General features: G+C 37.6%; 1 protein-coding gene across 2 annotated transcripts in view; it reads left to right on the top strand.

Annotated features, from left to right (window-relative positions):
• Positions 1-19,477, top strand: part of palmdb (palmdelphin b) — a 75,412-nt gene that overhangs the window by 47,336 nt on the left and 8,599 nt on the right. Inside the window, exon 1 of one of the 2 annotated variants that reach the window (XM_044177085.1) lies at positions 4,457-4,719. The exons of the other annotated variant lie outside the window; for it this stretch is intronic. The gene's annotated coding sequence lies outside the window, so the exon portion shown is untranslated. Of the gene's footprint in view, positions 1-4,456; positions 4,720-19,477 lie in introns of those variants that run through there. 2 annotated transcript variants of the gene reach the window in all.

Here is a 19,477-nt window from a genome sequence, read left to right on the forward strand (position 1 = left end):
ATAAAATATCTCTGGCTACACTAACTTCTTCAGCTAGGCTTGAGTAACAAAAAAAAAAGAAATAACGTGTTGTAACAATCATGAGGCTTAGTGGTAATGTTACAAAAATATAAAAGTCAAAAGAACTAACTCTTCAGTTTAATACTGAGGCATTAAAAAAACTTGCTTGGAAAAAAGTTCAATTGTGAACGGGCTTTAGGCGAGGAAAAGAAAACTACGAAATACGTATTAAAGAAACTAAGGTAACAACCGTTGAGCTCAGACATGAGGGCCAGCCTGGCGCTGATATGTCGTGAAACTAGTTTTGTCTGCTTGCCAAAGGAGGAGGAGTTTCGGGTGTGGAGGACAGCTTTGAAACTTTTAGCACTTCATGTTTCCTGACTGAATTTAATTTAAGTTTTACGTGCAAAATATCACATACTCAAACATCACTATGGCCATACATGATTTGAGACATAAAAAAAGCATAGTGGTTATAAGAAATGACTCAACAAACTATTTCTAGCAGATCATTCAGCCAGTTATCTGAGACTTTTCATTAACTTTAACACTAACATTTTTAATACTACTAATAAGTGGCATAAGGTTAAACAATACAGTTTGCTTAATACAGTATAATAGCTACAATATTATACAGACTCATAATGGCGATGGTTGCAGAGACTTCTGTCTGTTAACAAGAGGTTATCTCCCTGAGTTAATAACTTGCTCATTTCATGTCCTACAAAAATAAAAGTTGGGTTACATATCAAGGAAATGTACTGATTAATCTTAGCTGTTAGAAAGAGTGTTGGTTTGCATGTGTGTATGTGTGACGTGTATGAGCCAGATCAGTACAGTGTGTTGTAATACTTACCTATTTGTACACTATTCTGCGAGAATCTGCCCTAGGTTCAGGTTTTTGTTTTTGCTCATTCATTCATAATATGACCAGTCCACTCAGCCTCTGTTGTTCTACAGAGCTCCACAAATAGCTGGTAATCATTTTAAGAATAACCAGTGGAAACTATGACAGGGATTGTCAAAAATAGCAGAAAGGTCGCGTTCACCTCACTGAAGGTAGAGGTTTGTAATTAAAGGTAGAAGGACCACCATGAGCATTTTAGCAAGATCCAGCATACACCTGTTGGTCATGCGTCACATGTCATGACCAACTGGTGCATGTTCGACTTGGAACACTTAGATTGCTTGCCTGGAAGTGCATTCAATTAGTGATTTAAGCAATTAAGTTAGACACAACATTAATTTATTTGTACTATGTTATTATATTGCTAAAAGCACAGCCCATAATCCCATCTCATTTTTGCCATCATCGTATTTTTTTTGTACACAGTGAACCCACCCGGGCCCCAGGCACAGTGCAGCTGCACTCCTCACACCCTATTCCAGTGTCAAATACTGCTGCAATAGTGGCCTGATGCACTCATCCTGCAGGGGTGGAAAGGAACTATGTAGATTTACTGAAACACTGTAGTCAAGTACAGTTTTATGGTACTTTTTACTCCACTACATCTATTTGACAGCTTCAGCTACCATTTACTTGAGATTAAGATTTTACATTAAAAACATATGATAACCTTATAAAACACAACACACTTTTAAAGATCAGTAGTGATGTGACCCATTATGACAAAGCCGTGTCTAGTTGAAGCCTATTGTCAGGTTTCAGATGTCTTTGAGTTGTCAGCAGTTCCACCAAAGAAACATTTCCCCTCTAAACTTCTCACATGGTTCCATTTAAATAACTGTTTGATACTCAAAAAGGTAAAATTGGAGAAAAAACAAAACAAAACTGTGTATTAGAACTTTGTTTTTCCTCTTTTCTCTCCCATTAATCATCTCACAGTCCCTAAGATTTAACTTGTGACCCTTTGGACGGGCCCTAACCCTAGATTGGGAGTAAACTACCTAACTGTATACAGTATAAAGTAGGTAAAACTAGCTCCATCTCAAGCAGCTACAAAAGTAAAATGTTGTTTACACATTGATGCATCAGTATTAACAATCTAATAATGCCATATATTACTATATTATACATAGTTGTCATTAAAGATGACTGTGCCTTTGCTATCTGGGCCCCTCAACTGTGGAACTCCCTGCCTGGGGATCTCAGGCAGGTAAAATTTGTGTCCTCTTTTAAATGTCTTCTTAAAACTCACTTTTATCTTATGGCTTTTTCTTAACTGATGGTGTTTGTCTATTTAAATTATTTGATCTTGTTTTATATCATATGTTTTGGATCTTATTGCCTTTTATTATTGTTTTTATTGTAAGGCACTATTATTATTATTATTATTATTATTATTACTATATAGAATGATATATCAGTGACAGGAGACATTTTACTGCAGAACCAGTACTTAGGATATTTTTTTGTACATTTTACTGATAAAGTCTGTAGAAAATGATTTCAAATCTAAGAAAAAGTATTTTTAAAGTGGCTATAATCGATATTTTTATAAAAACAATGTTTCAAATAGCAATGTGAAAACTATGTGAAAGGGGTCTGAACCTACAGAGAATTAGCACCTGAATACGCAGCTCCCCTCAGCTTTACGGAGCTTTATAGTCAGATTCAGCTCATCGTTTAGTCCATTGGTTCATAACCTTACTGTTTAGGTTCACTTTAACTGCACTCCTAGCGTTGTTTTTGGCTGCAGCAGGCAAAAAAAAGTAAAATGCCACTGTACACTACTGCTCAGCACCTGTTCAGCAGACAAACACAGTTAGCTACTAGCTGGTGAACATAGTGGAGCATTTAGCAGCTAAAGAGCCAGATTTTTCCCTCAGAAGTTGGTAGAGACCAAAAACAGAGCTAAAAGAGAGTGAATATTGGACTTACATTCACGAAGTGGACACAAACACCACCAAGGTGATGATATGTCAATGTTATGTTTAAAACTTGTTTCTGCTGTTCCAAGTGGACAAAAAAGGTTTAAGTGCATTTAAACATTTACAGTTTTTTACAATTGGTAACACACATTTCTCTAAACCGAGTTCACTTTTTCAAAACGTTCAGACAGTCTGCACAACACCAGTCAATGTGGACTAAACTGTGGATCACTTTTCATTGCTTTACACAAAATGCATGTGGTGTGAGCGTCTGCATCTCAGCTGTTAGCTGAGTTCAAAGTTTGTTACGGCCCTCAGTGCTGCAACTGGATGTAGCAACTTCTTTAATCTGGTATCAGCAATTTAAGTTTGCTAATAGTTTCTTTCTTTAAGAGTTAAGCCTCTGAGTCTATTTTGCTCCGTCGCTCCATCTCTAGATATTTCTCCGTCTCTGCGCCCCGTGACTGATGCGTAAGGAAAAGGGAAACTGCACTCTGGCTCATAGGGGAGCAGCAAGTCAGCAATATAACTGGAAGCTAAACCATGAAGTGCTTTAAAGGTGATTAGTGAAATCTTAAAATCAACTCTAAAACTGACTGTTAACCAGTGAAGGGAGGCTAAAACAGGGCTGATATGATCTTGTCTTCTGGTATTTGTTAGCCGAGCAGCTGTGTTTTGTACCAGCTAAAGGCATGAGATAGTTTTTTGGCTTTCTGGAAAAGACTAGAAAAGCGCTATATAAATACAGTCCATTTACCATTTAGGCTAACAAAGATTATATGAAACATGAATCAACTTCGAGATCAGACCGGGAGAGAAAAGACCAGATTTTTGATTTTGTGTTTATGTATGATATGTCCCAGTGGCAGCATGTATATGCAGAATAACAAGGGGCCAAGGATGGAACCTTGGGGAACACCACAGGTCAGACGGGCCACAGAAGAGGAGGCATACTGAGAAAGATCTGTTTGATATATAAGATTTAAACCAGTCTAGAGCAGTATCCCTGATGCCAACCCAATTTTCAAGGCGATCCAATGGAATAGAATCCTCAACAGGAAATAACCTTCTCTAAAATCTTTGGCAAAAATGGTAATTTAGAAATAAGTCTAAAAAAATTCTTGAGAAGTAGGTGCACTAGTAAGTGATACATATGTTAATGTTATATGTTGTTATAATTTTTTTAGGTCATTATGTAATGAGTGACAAAGTGTTACTGTTGGGAAATAAATGTACTTGATCCTGAGATGTGTTTTGGTTGCATTAGTGCATTTTGGATGTTAGATTAACTGTTGTGCTGAGTTGCATGTCAGCAATGAGAACTGTCTGAACAGTTTTGAAAAAGTATGGAGCAGTATAGAGAAATATGGCACCAATTGTAAAAAACTGTAAAGCATGGCTTTGCCCACCATCAAATTCAAAACACATGATTGATACATAAAATCATTGTCCAATTAATTAACAGGTGTTTTCATACAGGTTCTTTCATGAGACAGAAACTAAATGTATGTGAATGTTTTCTGTTTTAAGCAGCAGGAAAAATTATTTTTCAACTATAACTCTTCAATTAAATATGTAAATGTAGGGGTAACTTCAAAAAAAATACCAATGAGGCTTTTAAAGTCACTCCCTACAAGCAGAGAAAATTAAGCAGGCAGTTCAAATCAATCCCGCTGTGGGATAGAATGTGTGTATGAGCACAAGATGAGCTCCTCTCTGCCTGAATGTGTGTTCATCAGAGAAAGCTCAAGTATTGGCTGACTCCAGTACACCCCCCTTCCACCAGCCATCCAATCAGAGGCAGCAGCAGCCAGCAGAGCTGCCAGTGTGATGTTGCACTCAGAAACAGAGCAGAGCCCTCTGCAGTAGCCCGCCACACTGTCTCAGGTAGGTCCATTAACACACACACAAACACACATCCAAAACTTTGAAAGATTTTCCTGTGTCAGAGTATAGATCCGCACTGCATTATCTGCTGCGACTGCTAAAATGGAAATCACATCACGTGTTTGGTATTCATGTGGACGGAGGGACACTGTAAGCCTTCCAGCAGAGCAGAGTTATTGGGTTGATAATATGTGTATTGACTAGCTACAGTGGTTCGTGTGTATGTGTGTGTGAGCATGAGTTTATTGGATTTAAATAAGCAGTGAGGTTAAACTGTCTTTTATGGAGTGGATAAACGCTTATGTTTTTGATGAGATAATATTTTCAGTTGTAGTTGTCTGAATGTAATGAGTAGGCTTGTTAACTTGTTAATGAGGAGGTTTTTGTTTTGATGAGATTCATAAAAGAGTATGACAGCTTACACATATTCCCATGTGTTTTAGCTTATAGGACATTATTTTATGTATTGCTGGACATCTGTGAAACCATACATCATCATCATCATCTGTTACATGATCATGCTGGTTGTTGCTAGTGTCTTTTTAAGCCAATGCAGACAGGGCACCGTATAGTGCAGTGACATGTCAATCAATCAATCAGTTAATTTTATCCAGTTATAAAGTGCATAAAGGGTGAAGCTAATGTTATTCCATATTTTTCTTATTGTCTACAAATCTCATGAAAAGACACAAAACCGTGTGTTAGTCCATCTCTCATTACTTTCTGACTTCCCTACCCTGTCTGTGGCTCTAAGCTCCAAGCTCATTAGTCGTGTTTCCATGAAATTGTCAAATGAATTTGAAGGGAATTTTTGAAATGTCACAAAAAAAGAAAATACGAATTTGGCGCATTTCCATCAACTGGTTGGGAGCGAATAAACTAGGCTATGCAAAGCATCGTTTTGTCAGACGTTGGCAGTATAGGCTACGTTATGCATGGCTGTAATAAACAGAGTAGAAGAAGTAGAGGTTGCGAACCGGAAACAAAACCAGTTGTTTGCCAACTGCCAATAAACCTCAAAGAAGAAGAAGAAACAAAACCAGTCACCTTGGCCATCTACAAGAAAAAAAGGAGAATGTGGGATATGGGAATATCCGAGAAGACGCGACAGCGGAAACAGCTTCTTCTTCTTCTGTCGGAGCAGAAACAGCTGTCATGTGAATTAAATGTTCGCTACGTCAGAACTTATTCGGAAATGGTGTTTCCTTCTCCCATTAAACGCATTAACTCTTTTTCGAAAAAGGCAAAAACCACCTTAAGTGAGCATAAAAACTTTCTTGCAAAATTAAGGACATTTTTTGGAATTTTGCCGTTTCCAACAAGCTTTTCTAATGCAATACTTCAAAATGTGCATAAAAATATGTTGATAGAAACATGGCTATTGGTTCCTACTGAAGATGTAAATCTTTGATAACAGCTCACAAATATATAGCTTCATTTTCAAAAAAGGCTCAGTATTTTCCAAAAAAAGCTGGCCACTGTAGTTTTTCACAAATGTCACTGAAACACAGGGAAATTGTGCATTTGTCTGGGGACTATTTTCAGTGATGGGTTGAGTCAAAATAAACTACAGTGTGTGTTCATGGTAATGAAGGAACATGTCACCCAGTGCAAAGGTGTGGCTCATTGATGTGTTTTTAATAGTTTTGGACAACAATGGAGAGGAAAATATAGATTATCAATTATCTTATTTTCTACTTAATGAATGCTTTATGCTCATTTCAGTGGTGCTTATTTCTTATTAGACAGTATAAAATTATGGTATTATATTTGCAGTTTAGCCTGCAGCTGTCTTGCACAGTCCGCTGCAATGATTGCATGTGAATTCTTGGTGTAGAGAGGGATGGAGCCAGTGTTTTCAGGGCTTTCACAACCAGAAAATGAAAACTGTTACATGTGTCAGTGCCTGTGTGTATCTGTGACAAAGACTTATACATGTGCACACATATGCACATGCAAAGCATCTGTATGCCTTTTACAGATTTCTATCCCTCTGAGTGAACTTCCACTGATGTCTTTGTCATATTTGTCTCATCAGTAGCTGCATACAAGTGAATGCAGTCAGCGTGCCTGTGTGGGTGTGTGTGTATGTGATTCTGGATGAGGGTGTTAAGAATAACGTTTCTTTCTCACTTTCTGTTGCGTTGAAGACAAAGAAAGCCCTGACTGCCCTCATCTTTTCATTTAGTGTTGACAGGTTGAAATATATTCAGAAGAAATCAGGCAGTATTATAATGGAGGGTAAACACACTCAATGAATTCATAATTTTTAATGGTGGAATACAATTTACCACCTTTGTGTAGCCTCTTGATGGAATAAATTCAGAGCAGAAATTAGTGCTGTTCTCATGTCTGGACAGTCTATTTTCCCTGTATATCACAGGGAAAGGACTTTCACATCCAGTGAAAAAATATATAAAAAGGCTGAAAGAAGCCTTTCCATGTGTATTGCAACATGTTGTATATTTCAAGCTTCCACTGCGGTTACATAAATTCCATACCGCTGATACATGAGGGACTTTATTTCACGCACTGACCCCACATTCTGTAATAATAAAGACACTGACAGTAGACTGTGGTTTGACTGTGTGTCACTTGAAGAGATTTTCTTCACCAGAAAAAAAAATTGTTTGTTCAAACAGTTAAAACAATCTATGCTTACATTTTCCTGACAACAAACCTCTAGCAGCTGTGTAAATGATTAATTTTGTGTGTCAGGAGCAATGATGGAAGACGTGTAACATTGATATTAGTACCAGAAGTGAATGAATGGATGTCAGTCTTTGACCCTGGAGACAACACAGTCAACATTGTTTTTCTTTTAACCATGACCACAATTTTTGTCTAACCCTAACCAAGTAGTTTTATTAACCATGAGTTGGGTCATTAAAAGTGCATCCACACTGAGCTGGTTAAATTTGCAAACCCATATTTTTCACTCTGTTTCAGCCTTCCCTCCTCACTAGTAGAGTGTTTTTCCAAAATGGGCTCCAGAGTGTATAAATCTTAAAATGCTGGCTTGGTTTTTCAGTGTGTACAGAGTTAATGGAGCTTTTACAAAATGATGACGTAAGCTGCGCAGTGAGAACACGTTTACATTCATTGTAGTACCCTGGTTACTGTAAATCCACATATACTGTACATGCAGCAGGTCAGTAATCAGATTCCTCCCCTTCCTCTGACCTTATTTCAGGTTTCCCAAATCCCCTACCCCGATTACAAAAACCAGGTTTCTCATTTACATGACGTTTTAGATATCAGCTTACTGGAGAAAGCCGACTGTAACCTGGTTACTTAATTGCATGTAAATGACTGTTGGATGGACATAGGAACTGGGACTTTCTCTCTCTTCCCTGGTGTAAACCCTTTTGTTTTTGGTTGTGTTTGGTTTCTCTTTAGTTTAATTTCTCTTTTAGTTAAATAAAATAAACCAATTTTAATTTACAACTCATGCTTGGTCTCCTCTCTTCGTCCTAACTTGAGTCTGGTTGTGACAATGACCACAATCGTTCCCTAACCTTAACCAAGTCATTTTAGTTTCTAAAGCCTAAGCATAGCAGGTGGCAGATCAGAAAACACTTGTATGAATCATTTCTATAACAGTAATTTGTAACAGTTTCAGGGGGCAATGACAAACAGTCATTGAATGTGTGTATGAATGTGGGTGAATGTGATATGTAGTGTATGAGTGTCCGTTTTTGAGTGGTCAGAAGTCTAGAAATGTGCTGTACAGTCCATTTACTATTTAAAACTTTATCTGTTAAATAACTTATTAATAACTCAAGTAATTACTTTATTGATTTTTGGAGGAAATTTGGGGATTTGGGGTGCTGTTGGGTTAGATTACATTGATATAAATTTGTTTGCATACATTTTCTGAAGAGAAGAAGCTTGTTGCCTGTAGTCTCAAGAGAATGCTCACTATGATGCATTCAAAGCAATTTTTTCACAAACTTGCCACAAATGCATGAAATAGACATCAAACCAGATGACAGAATGATGATAAAATTGGTCAGTAGTATTGAAGCTAATAATTAAGACCACACATGGACATTCACTCAGACTGTAACATCCTTTCTAATGATTGAATATTAAAATCAAAGCCAGTCAGTCAGAAGCTGTAGGGATTTGGAAGAAATGTACTAGTTTAAGTTTAGTTTGTCATTTTTAAAGATATTGGACACTGTCAAATATTATCTGCAGTTTGGGTAAAAAAAATCCTGGCTCTGTCCATCAGCAATCAAAAACAGTCTTACAGCAGATATAATCATTGATACTACTCATAAGTCTGAGGCTAACAAAACTCACAGGGCTACAAGCGGAACTTGACACTGATAGATTGGCGTTGCATAATGTACTTATTCTGCTCTCAGTCTTATGGGAAGAACTTGACACTTAAAAGAATCAACTTGCACTGATCTGAAACTGCTAGACGGTAGATTTAAGACTGAAGTTGCTGTTGATTAGCTTGGTACACATGCATTTTAATTCATATTTTACAGCAAAGCAAATAATGTCACAAACTAAAGGCACATAGGTAAGTCTCACCACTGTATTTTGAGAGTTTTGATCACACAGTTTGTAATTAAAGGAACAGCAAGTTCAACATTTTGGGAGATGCATTTGTTTGTCTTCTTACTAAGAGTCAGATGAGAAGGTTAATATTATTCTAAGCAAGCATTCTGTATGGACAGGATGTATTTGGCTTAGCTAAGGACACGACTGGAAATGGGACACTGCTAGCCTAGCTGTAAGCAGTGGTGAAAAGCACAGTCCTGACATCACTTGCGTCTGTTCCACTAGCTACTGTAACTCAGTACAATCTCTCATTCAGGGTTTCTTTTATTTGTCTCTGAAAAAATGAAATGTATCCAGGGGTTTACTTTCTATATTCTAACGTAAATGAGTGTCTAGTATATTAGTTAATATTTGAATTTGAGCCCGTCATGATTTTAACAAAGGTAAACAATGATATATTAGCTTTCAATAAACTACAGCTTCCACTCTCGTCTCAAGTCATCTTTCCAACTTCTTAGCGGTAATCTGTTTTATCTAAACTAGGGCTATTCAATTGGTGGCCCATGGGCCACATCCGGCCCAGAAGCAACTTCTTCCGGCATACATAAATCTGATATATGACAAAATAAGTAAACTACATATATATGGAAGTAGTTTATGAGTGAGCCATCTTGCTTCCTTCTCATTTCTGTTGAGAGTTCCACATGCGCAGTACCGATCAGGCAGGATGTTTACAGATGTAGCAACACCGCTAATCATATCTTTCACAAATTAACGTTTTCTCATGTGAGTTCTGACCACGCTTAGTAGCTTTTCAAAATATCTGGTTATTGACAGTCACAAGTAGGGAAGTGCTCTACTGAAAATATTTCTCTGTCAACCCTGAAACGTAAATTTAAAAATTCAATTGCCCTGACTGGCAAGTATTTGGTTATTTTACCACCATCTCCAAAAGCCTGCTTTTTATTACATTCATTTGCATTTGTTTAAAAGTTGTCATTACCAAAAACTTAAAAAAGTTGCTGCTGAAAATGTCTGGTCCATTTACATTTCCTGGTTTTAAAATCTGGCCCAACTGAATATTTAATTGAATAGCTCTGATCTAAACCGTTTCGGCTGTTCCTCCCTGTCCATTCTCATCGCTTCATGGCTTCAGTCTGTCAAGTAGCTAACCTGCGGTGGTCTTGGGCTTGTGAAAAATTATGTTTGCTAGCTAGAAGGAGAAACAATATCAGATTTTTTTTTTTTAAATATGCCATGCCTGGCTATACAAATGGAGTGAATCACATGACATACTACTGAGTAATGTTGTGCTGTAGGGCTGGGATTTTTACAAATTTGCATTATGATGTCATTGAGATTTTGAATGACATTTCCTGAGTTACTTCTCAAACTGAGCCTGGAAGTTCCAGTTTTACTACGGCTCGTTAAGGAAGGTTTACCAGGTTTGCACACTGTCCTAACTCTAAAGCTGTCTACTTTATACATACTCAGTTTGGTTAGCTAGTAAGCTAATCACCAAAACAGCAAAAAGTCCCCTGTGTTATGTTCAGAGTTGATGGAAGGCATATTTTTACTCTTTTGATAGAGCTAGACTTGCAGTTTCTCAAACAAAAGGTGAATGCCACATTCTGATAACAGATTTGCCATAAGCGCAAGTAGGCTCAGTGTCCTTGCAGCAATACCAAAAAGGACATGTGGGAATGATTTGCTGCTTTCAGAGTCCAATGATATGATCATTAATTTTCACAAACACAGTCACATCTGCTGCCTTTTTTTAAATGTATATATAAAAATCATTTAGTACCATATGTGGTCATTCCAGTGTGTTAAACATATGACCAAGATTCTTCAGATTTTTCAGTATGATATGACGAGGTGAACTTTTTTAGTAGGACGTTTGTATTTACCACTTTTTCTACATGACATTAATGCAGCACTGCTCCCCATCACATTTAACAGTCTGCTGATGAGGTGGTGAGGGGGAGGTGGAGAAGGCGAGAGCTGAGCAGTGCACAAAGTGTCATGCCTGTTGATGGTTACCATGGCACTCAGTCTGTCGCATGCACGTGTCCTTGTAGGCGTATGTGTGTGTGTGTGTGTGTGTGTGTGTGTGTGTGTGTGTGTGTGTGTGTGTGTGTGTGTGTGTGTGTTATTGAAAACTTAAACTGGCAAACAAGGGAGAGTGACTGGCCAGTTGTGGATGAAAAGCAATGGAGAAAAATATATTACTGGTCTCTTAATGTGAGCAAGAAACAGTGTTTCTGACATGGCCATGGACAAATTAGCTTGATCATTTTATCATGAACCTGCCTAAACCTGACCTGGAAGAAAGTTGACAATGTTTACAGAATAAATGCCATGCTCATTTATCAACCAAAATCAGTGTTTGAATACATTTGAGGTGAAAAAAGTCCATTGAGATGCTGACTCATGTTTCATCATATAGCCATGATGAAGCTACTAAATAACTTTTATATTTCTTTATGAAGTTCGGAGTTCAGAGAGTCAATTTTATCTATATAGTCCAATCACTGTTAACCTGGACAAGTTTACTTTATTTCAAAAATTTGAAGCAAGTAAATGCCTTAAAGAGTAAAATTGATTTGAACATTAATAGAGTTGAAGTAACAATTTATGTTCAATACAATAAAAGCCTAATTATTTGTGCTTAAATTCTGCGGTAAAATCAACTTTTTGCCCAACTATTCAACTCAGCATTTTAAGTTAAGAAAACTTGAGAAAATGTGTCTTGTTCACTAAGAAAACACACAGTACAGTACATGTATTAAAATTTTATTTATAATGACATAGGAGCAATAAAACACTGTTGTTGATATATACATAAAAAACATTTGATTGATACCATTTCTAACATAAAAAAAAATATTTTATACATTTTGTCAAGGCAGGCCAGCCCTGCACCTGGAAGCAGATTTTTTAGAATTTTAATTTTGGATGTCAGCTCACCTCTACCCAGGTTCAGCATCACCTGTTAAATGATAAACAGTTAACATTTGGAAGTAGTACTCCCATTTTACTAGTGAACCATTTTTTGTTTTGATTTGTTTGCACGATCTGACTGGAATCACTGAGCGTTAATAGTTTAAAATGTAAAATAAAAAATAATTACTCACAGAGCTACGAAGTTAGCAGCACCTTCCCCAAAAATGAAATTACCGGAAGCCCCTGTGAGACCAGGTAGCTGATTTTTGTTGGCACAGTTATCTGAAAGGCAGAGAATACAGAGTGCAGCCCACATTTAGCAAAAATGGTCCACATTAACTTAAGATACCTTCAGTCCCCCCACCAAGAACAACAAGAAAATTGAAGCCACCTTTGTCTGTCGCAGTAAGTAAGCTAACAGTTGACCAGTGAAACCTCAATTCTTAAAACCCGAGCGCCCCCAGTACTGGGGGTAGCAGTGCATCTCATAACAAGCACCATATATAGGCATGATAAACACGAAGCAACATATTCATGCTGCATACCCACATAATGGGAAGGAGCTTGGCTAAAAGCTGATGCGAACCATTTTTACCTAAATTAAACACGTCAAACAGCAAGCAACTGACTGAGCATGTAGCAAAAAGCATTCTCTGCCTACCTGTCTGAAAACATCAATATTAATATCTTTCATTTCACACTATCGACACAAACAGCCCCTCAATTTAACATTGAGACTCCAGAGATTCCAACGGTGCAGAAATAACAAAAAAAAAATCAAACTTACATTTGTACATTTATAACTACGAATGATGTCTTACCTTTGCTGTTTTTGTAATGAAAAGTTGTGTTTGATTGCCTAAATCCAAAAGTAATCACTCTCCAATGTCCCTGCGCCATCTTGAATCCATTTCAACCAGCTTGTATACTTGGAAGGATTATGGAGATGGTGGGCCTTTCTCCTCCATGCAATTGTACGGTCTATGTCTCCATCTGGTGGCTGAATCAAGTACTGTCATCAACAAAAAATAATTTCATTCTGTTTGACTGGCTGAGAGGAATTCATGGATATGTCACACTTGACTCTGGGCCTTTCCATTGTGCATTTATCTGCCTGTATAGTTTGGAGAGCTTCAGTCATATATAAATATTGATCAATATTCATTATGTTTACTATATTTCAATGTTTGTGGGGCATTTATGTTATGTGTAACATGGCTATATGGAAATAAATAGTGTTTTGAAGTAAAAGTCCCAGTAAACAGTCAAAAAGTAAACAGTAAACATGGCCAAAACATGGAGACCGCTTGAGTATATCTTTATAAATTGCATCATAAATGTTGTATTTTAGTGCAGCTTTATCACATTTACAGTTATATTTGTAGTCAAGCAGTAGGAGAATATTGTTATGGTACAATATGGTAACCCTGGACCCAAAAGCACGACTAGCACAGTGGGAGTTGAAGTAGTTAGTTTCAGTTTATTGTAAAATACAATGAGTAACCAAGAGTGTGGAGGTAATCGCTGTGAGCCGGTGGACTGGGTGAAGACAGCAGGCTGGCAAGAGACAGGTGAGAGCAGGCAGGCGGAGCAAGGACAGCGGGCTGATGTGAAGCAGTGGAGATCAGAGGTGAGGTCTTCCTGGAAAGCCGGTGAGTAACTTGGAGGCAGGTGAAAGGAACGAACCCGAACACAGGAAGTCAGAGTTAGTCAGGGTTTCAGATAATATCAAGGTAATTCTTATAGAGTGGTAAGTCAGAGGCCGAAGCGTAATAACACTTGGGTAAACGGACAATCTGGCGAAGACTGGTGAGTTGATATACTGCCAGGTGTTGGTGGATGGAGAGCAGGTGAGCAGCAGCAGATGAGTAGCAGGTGTGTCAGTCTGTGATCGGAGGTTCACCGGCGGCCGCGCCCCGCAACCCACACACACGCAGACAAACACAGGAGGGGAACCAACAGGGGACAAACGGACAGAGACACTAGGAATAGTACAGCTGTACCATGACAAATATATCCAGCTGCATTATTAGACACTGGACCCTTGTTATGATGGTTATATTGCCTCGAAATTTTGATTTTATACTAGGCGAGGATGAAAATCTTGATTTTTTCTTTATTGAAGCTCCATTTACTCTGGAATGGTAATATAAATAGGTTTACTTCATGGATTCATATTCTTTTATCTATCAAAGGAGACCTGATTTATGCATATAGGCCTTATGGTTGAGGAGCTATTGCTTAATTTTGGGTATGTTATTTAGGCATTTTTTCCCTAGAAATAAGGCTAGTGTTTAAGAGGTGTTAAAGATGTTCATCAGGCTTGGATAGAAAGCACATCAAAAAGTTATTCTTTCTTCCTAAAAAATGACAAGACAAATTTTAAAAAGCACCGGTTTGAAGTGGCTAAGGTTAATCACATTACTTAATTATGTTGATATTAATTGTAGAATGCCATTTAGTCTCATTGAAATTCAAACTTAATTTGAAGCAATTTTGAAACTATTTGTCAATTATTTACTCTACTTACCGAATTTCACAATATGAAAAAATAGATGAAGGGAGAAAACGGTGTAGCCTCCTTAACTTTGTTCCACTGCTGAGGAGAGGTCTCATTTAGTGAGATACAGACCTAAGATGTGAACCGAACATGGCGGTTGTTTTCTTTGTCACTAAACAAGCCCTGATCATACGTGAATTAGCCAATTAGAAGCTGGCAAATGCAGTGCTGATGAAGGGGTATGGTCCAGGCTAAACTCAAGTTCAACGCAAAGATGCTAGTGAAAACAATGTTGCCTTCATCATAGTAAAATATATTAAGATTGCTTAATTAATGCAATCAAACTCAATATTTTTAAACAATATTTCCTTGAATTGTAGTAGAAACAAATTTCAGGCTAACAGTGAATATCACAAATCACAAATTTGCCTCAAGGCTCTTAGGTACAAACTAAATTTGCGAGTCATGGGGCGATAGTCTGCCTCTCGCCACAGTGGGAAAAACACTTGTATGATTTGTATGAATTATAATACCTTAATCTGAATGAATTTGGAGTTTAAATATGAAACCAAAATTAACAAAAATTAAATATATAACTTAATGCAAAATTAATATTCTCTTCACCATATTATCATTATCATGGCTGCCAATTTACTGAGAGTTGTTTTAGATTTTTGTTGTTTATTGCCAACTTCTACAGTTTACTAGTTGGTAAGACAATTCTCTCACTCAGCTGCTTCAGGGTCTTGCAGGGTCATTGTTAGCTATATTATTGTTAATATTTTTCAGTTGTTAGGGTCCTCTAATGCGACTACTGACTCTGCTAAACTTAATATATTTTTGCCTGCTGATTTTCAACAGCATGACTTAAAGCTCTACAGTTAAATCATTTTTACTCTTTGGTAACATTTTGGTGGATGAGACTCTCCCACAAATGGAGCAGAACAGAATGAATTACATGGCACTTTTAGAGGTGTTGATTATGCGCCCCTCTTCATGAATAGGTGGCAAACTGAAATTAACAATTTATGACAAGTTTGTCCAGTTTAGAGAGTTTGGTGAATCTGAGTTGGAAAACTTTTACAAACCTCACAGAAGAAGAGAATACAAAAATGTTCTCGCATGAGGCCCAATGACTTGCAGCAAATGATAGAAAGTGTTCACTTTTTCAATATTTAACCAAAACCACCATCTTTCCTGAACATTAATCAAATTGCTTTTGTTGCCCAAACCTAACCACACAGGGGACTCAGGATATGAACCCTAGTGTCTGGTGTCATACGCCTGTGGTTTGTACGCCCACTGTCCACCACCCTACAACTTCTATGCGTATACCAAGCACTCCAAGCACCAAAAACATTGCCAGCAAACACAATCCAGGCAACAATTAAGTGTTATTCCAAAATGTTTAGGAAGAACAAACATTTAGTAGTATAACCATAATTTATAGGAGACAGGGTTGGAATATGAATATTCTATGCATTTCTTGTTTAATCGTTATTTGCTTTTTTTTCATTGATTTGTCATTTCTTGTGTGGAGATTCCCCACCAGTAAGTGTACTGACTCCAGAATTATATGTGGGAAAATAAATCTATGGCATAGTAGAGAATGAGGTGTTGCACACTGAAAAAAGCTGAAACGATGGGTGTTTTCTACATTCAAATATTGCCCGGTGCTGCTGTAAAGTCAGTCTGTACACAGAGCAGCAGTATATTGTTTCATCCTGCTGGAGTAATAAGATGATTATATTGATTTGTGGGCAAATCAAGCATTATCACAACAGCCAATGCAGCTCAAACACTGATGCCAGTCTTTGGTTAGACTCTGCTTAGTCAAATTACATGGAGCGGGCCTGATGAAAGGAATGTGCCTACTGTGGCTGTTCCAAAGAGAGATGAGGAGAAAGAGGAAGGCGAAAGAATTAGAAACTTGGTGGAGAGTGGATGGGCGCTGGCAGTATTTGATGTTTGGAGTCAGCAGCTGTGGGTATCCTGTTAAATACTCTGAGCTTTGGAGTGAAAAGAGCCCACAGGCCCACAGAAAAGAGCTGCTGGCCAAACACTTGGCAGCAGGAGCACATGACATCATCAGCTGCAGGGTGAGGTGGATTCAACCAGAAACTTCCATAGAGTGGGACAGTAACACTGGTACAAACTACCAATGCCCGGTTGTTGGTGTTGATCAAAGAATATTCAGTATTTAGAAAACTAAACATGGCAACACTCAAGAAGGTTACCATATTATTAATGTTCATTAATGACCACAGCTAATTGCAGACAAGCTCTATTATTTTGTATTCAGAACTTTCCTTCACTGCTATGGTTAGTATAGGTACTGTCAATTTTCCCAAGGGTGCCCCACATGTGTATCCATATCCATATATCCCTGTATCCATATATAAAGCCTACAAACTGTGCAAAGGCCGTCACATCACCATGTAATACCTAACACGGCAGCGGCAGATGGCCGCCCACCATTGAGTCTGGTTCTGTCCAAGGCTTCTGCCTCTTAAAGGAAGTTTTTTCTTGCCACTGTCGCCAAATGCTTGCTCATGGTGGGATTTGTTGGGACTGTAAATACAGAGAGGTGGGGGGTGGAGCTGGACTCTCTGTCGGTGGTGTCAGAGAGGAGGATGCTGGCCAAACTACGTGCCATCTTGGACAGTGTCTCCCACCCACTCCATGACATGCTGGTCAAACAAAGGAGTACCTTCAGCGGAAGACTCATCCCCCCAAAAAGCACCACAGAGCGCCACAGGAAGTCATTCCTGCCTGTGGCCATCAAACTCTTTAACTCCTCCCTCTAAGTGTCAGTCTATATGACCCTAAGTCATTAAACTGGACATTGATCATTAACATCACTGCAATACTTGACATAATTGTGCAATATTCTGTGTTAATACTGCTGTGCCATATACTCTTTTCAGTTTAAAATTCCCTATTTATTGATTTTTATTCATACTTTCGTACTATTACTACTGTGCAATATCCACTGTCTCATTATAATCTTAATAAGCTACACTTAACTTGACAGTTCATGCACTATTACTTACTACTTGTATTATTACATTGTCTTATTATACCGTACATACTTTTCATCAACCGGTAAATCCACTTTGTACTTTACACTTATTTTTAATTTTATACTTATACCCACTTGGTACTTAATTTATCTGACCTGTATTATAGTGTATTATATTTTTTGCTTAGTACTTCTATTCCTGTGTGCACTGACGTGATAGTGAGCTGCTGTAACAAAAGAGTTTTCCCTCGGGGATAAATAAAGTATGATTCTGATTCTGAATTTTATAAAGAGTATGGTCTAGACCTGCTCTATAGCAAAAGTGCAATGAGATAACTTCTGTTATGAATTTGCGCTATATAAATAAAATTGAATTGAATTTAATTAATAATAGGTTGATCGGTCAAAACAACCACCTCATCACCAAACACAAAAAGATGACCAAACTATCCCATCTGACATAGAGCAAGAAAAATCAATATCAAAGAAAAGTTTGAAAGTTATTTTGCATGCATTTAACACAACATTCCCTAGAGCCAATTAGGCCAGACGGCTGGATCACATGGTGAACATGCATAACCAACACTCCAAAGGATTGCAGAAAATGTGGGTTGGTATTCTTTGTTGAGTATAGGCTTAAGACTGAGAGTGTGACCTAGCATTTAGTTCCAACTTTCAGAACATGACAGTTTTCACAGGTTACAGAGTCAGTCAGTGCTCAAATGTCACCATACTCAGGCCTGTATATGATAAATTAGCATTATTATTACAATAACCCAATAACCCAAACAATATGTAGACTTGGTGTATTGTCTCTAAATACCCAGTCCTCAGATTCTCTGCATACAGAATTTAGTCATTTGGCACTTGCTCCAGTCAGAAACAGCTCATTTGTGGATAACAAATGAACACCACAACACAGGACTTTGACACCAGTTCATGTCCTACTGTATGTTCCTTGTACTAAAGCTCTGTGCCATAGAGCTCCATTGTTGTCCAAAAACTATTAAAAACAGGGTGAGCTGTGAGCCACACCATTGCACCGGGTGACATGTTCCTTCAGTACTATGAACACAGACACTGTAGTTTATCTGACTCAATCCCATATACACCGTCCTGCTGCCAAAAATACTCAGTAGTGCACCAAATATGGATTAATCCACCACTGAAAATAGTCCCCAACAAATGCACTATTTCTTTACTTCCTCCTGTTTAGGTAACATTTGTTGAAAACTGCAGTGGCCAGCTGTTTTAGAAAATTACTGAGCCTTTGTTTTTTAAATGAGTGAAGAAAAAAGGTTTTCAAGATTTACATCTTCAGTAAGAACCAATGGGCTTGGAGCTGACACAGACAGGGTGGGGAAGTCAGAAAGTATTGAGAGACGGACTGATACATTGTTGTTGGTTTGGGTCTTTTCATAGGAATTAAGAAACAACAAGACAAGTGACAATAAGAAAAATCTAGAATAATGCCAGCTTCTTTCTTTAAAACCAATTTAAAGAATAAGTATAATTAGGATGAGTATTAGTCCAAATACTGTTACATTTGAAAAAAATAATTCAATACTAAAAATGTATACTATAAACATCAAAGAGTTAACCAATCTTGCAAGTTTGATGAAGTAATAATAATATTTACCAGAAGTTTGCTAATTTGCACATTTTATTTATTTACTTGTCTTTTCTTTTTCATTGTATTGTATTGGTCCAGAGTTTGATTTAAATTACTGGGCAATAGGTGTCCACTTTATCTCTGCCTCTTTTTGTTTTCT

The sequence above is a fragment of the Siniperca chuatsi genome, linkage group LG19, assembly GCF_020085105.1.
Source record: "Siniperca chuatsi isolate FFG_IHB_CAS linkage group LG19, ASM2008510v1, whole genome shotgun sequence".
In the NCBI taxonomy this organism is placed as follows: Eukaryota; Metazoa; Chordata; class Actinopteri; order Centrarchiformes; family Sinipercidae; genus Siniperca; species Siniperca chuatsi.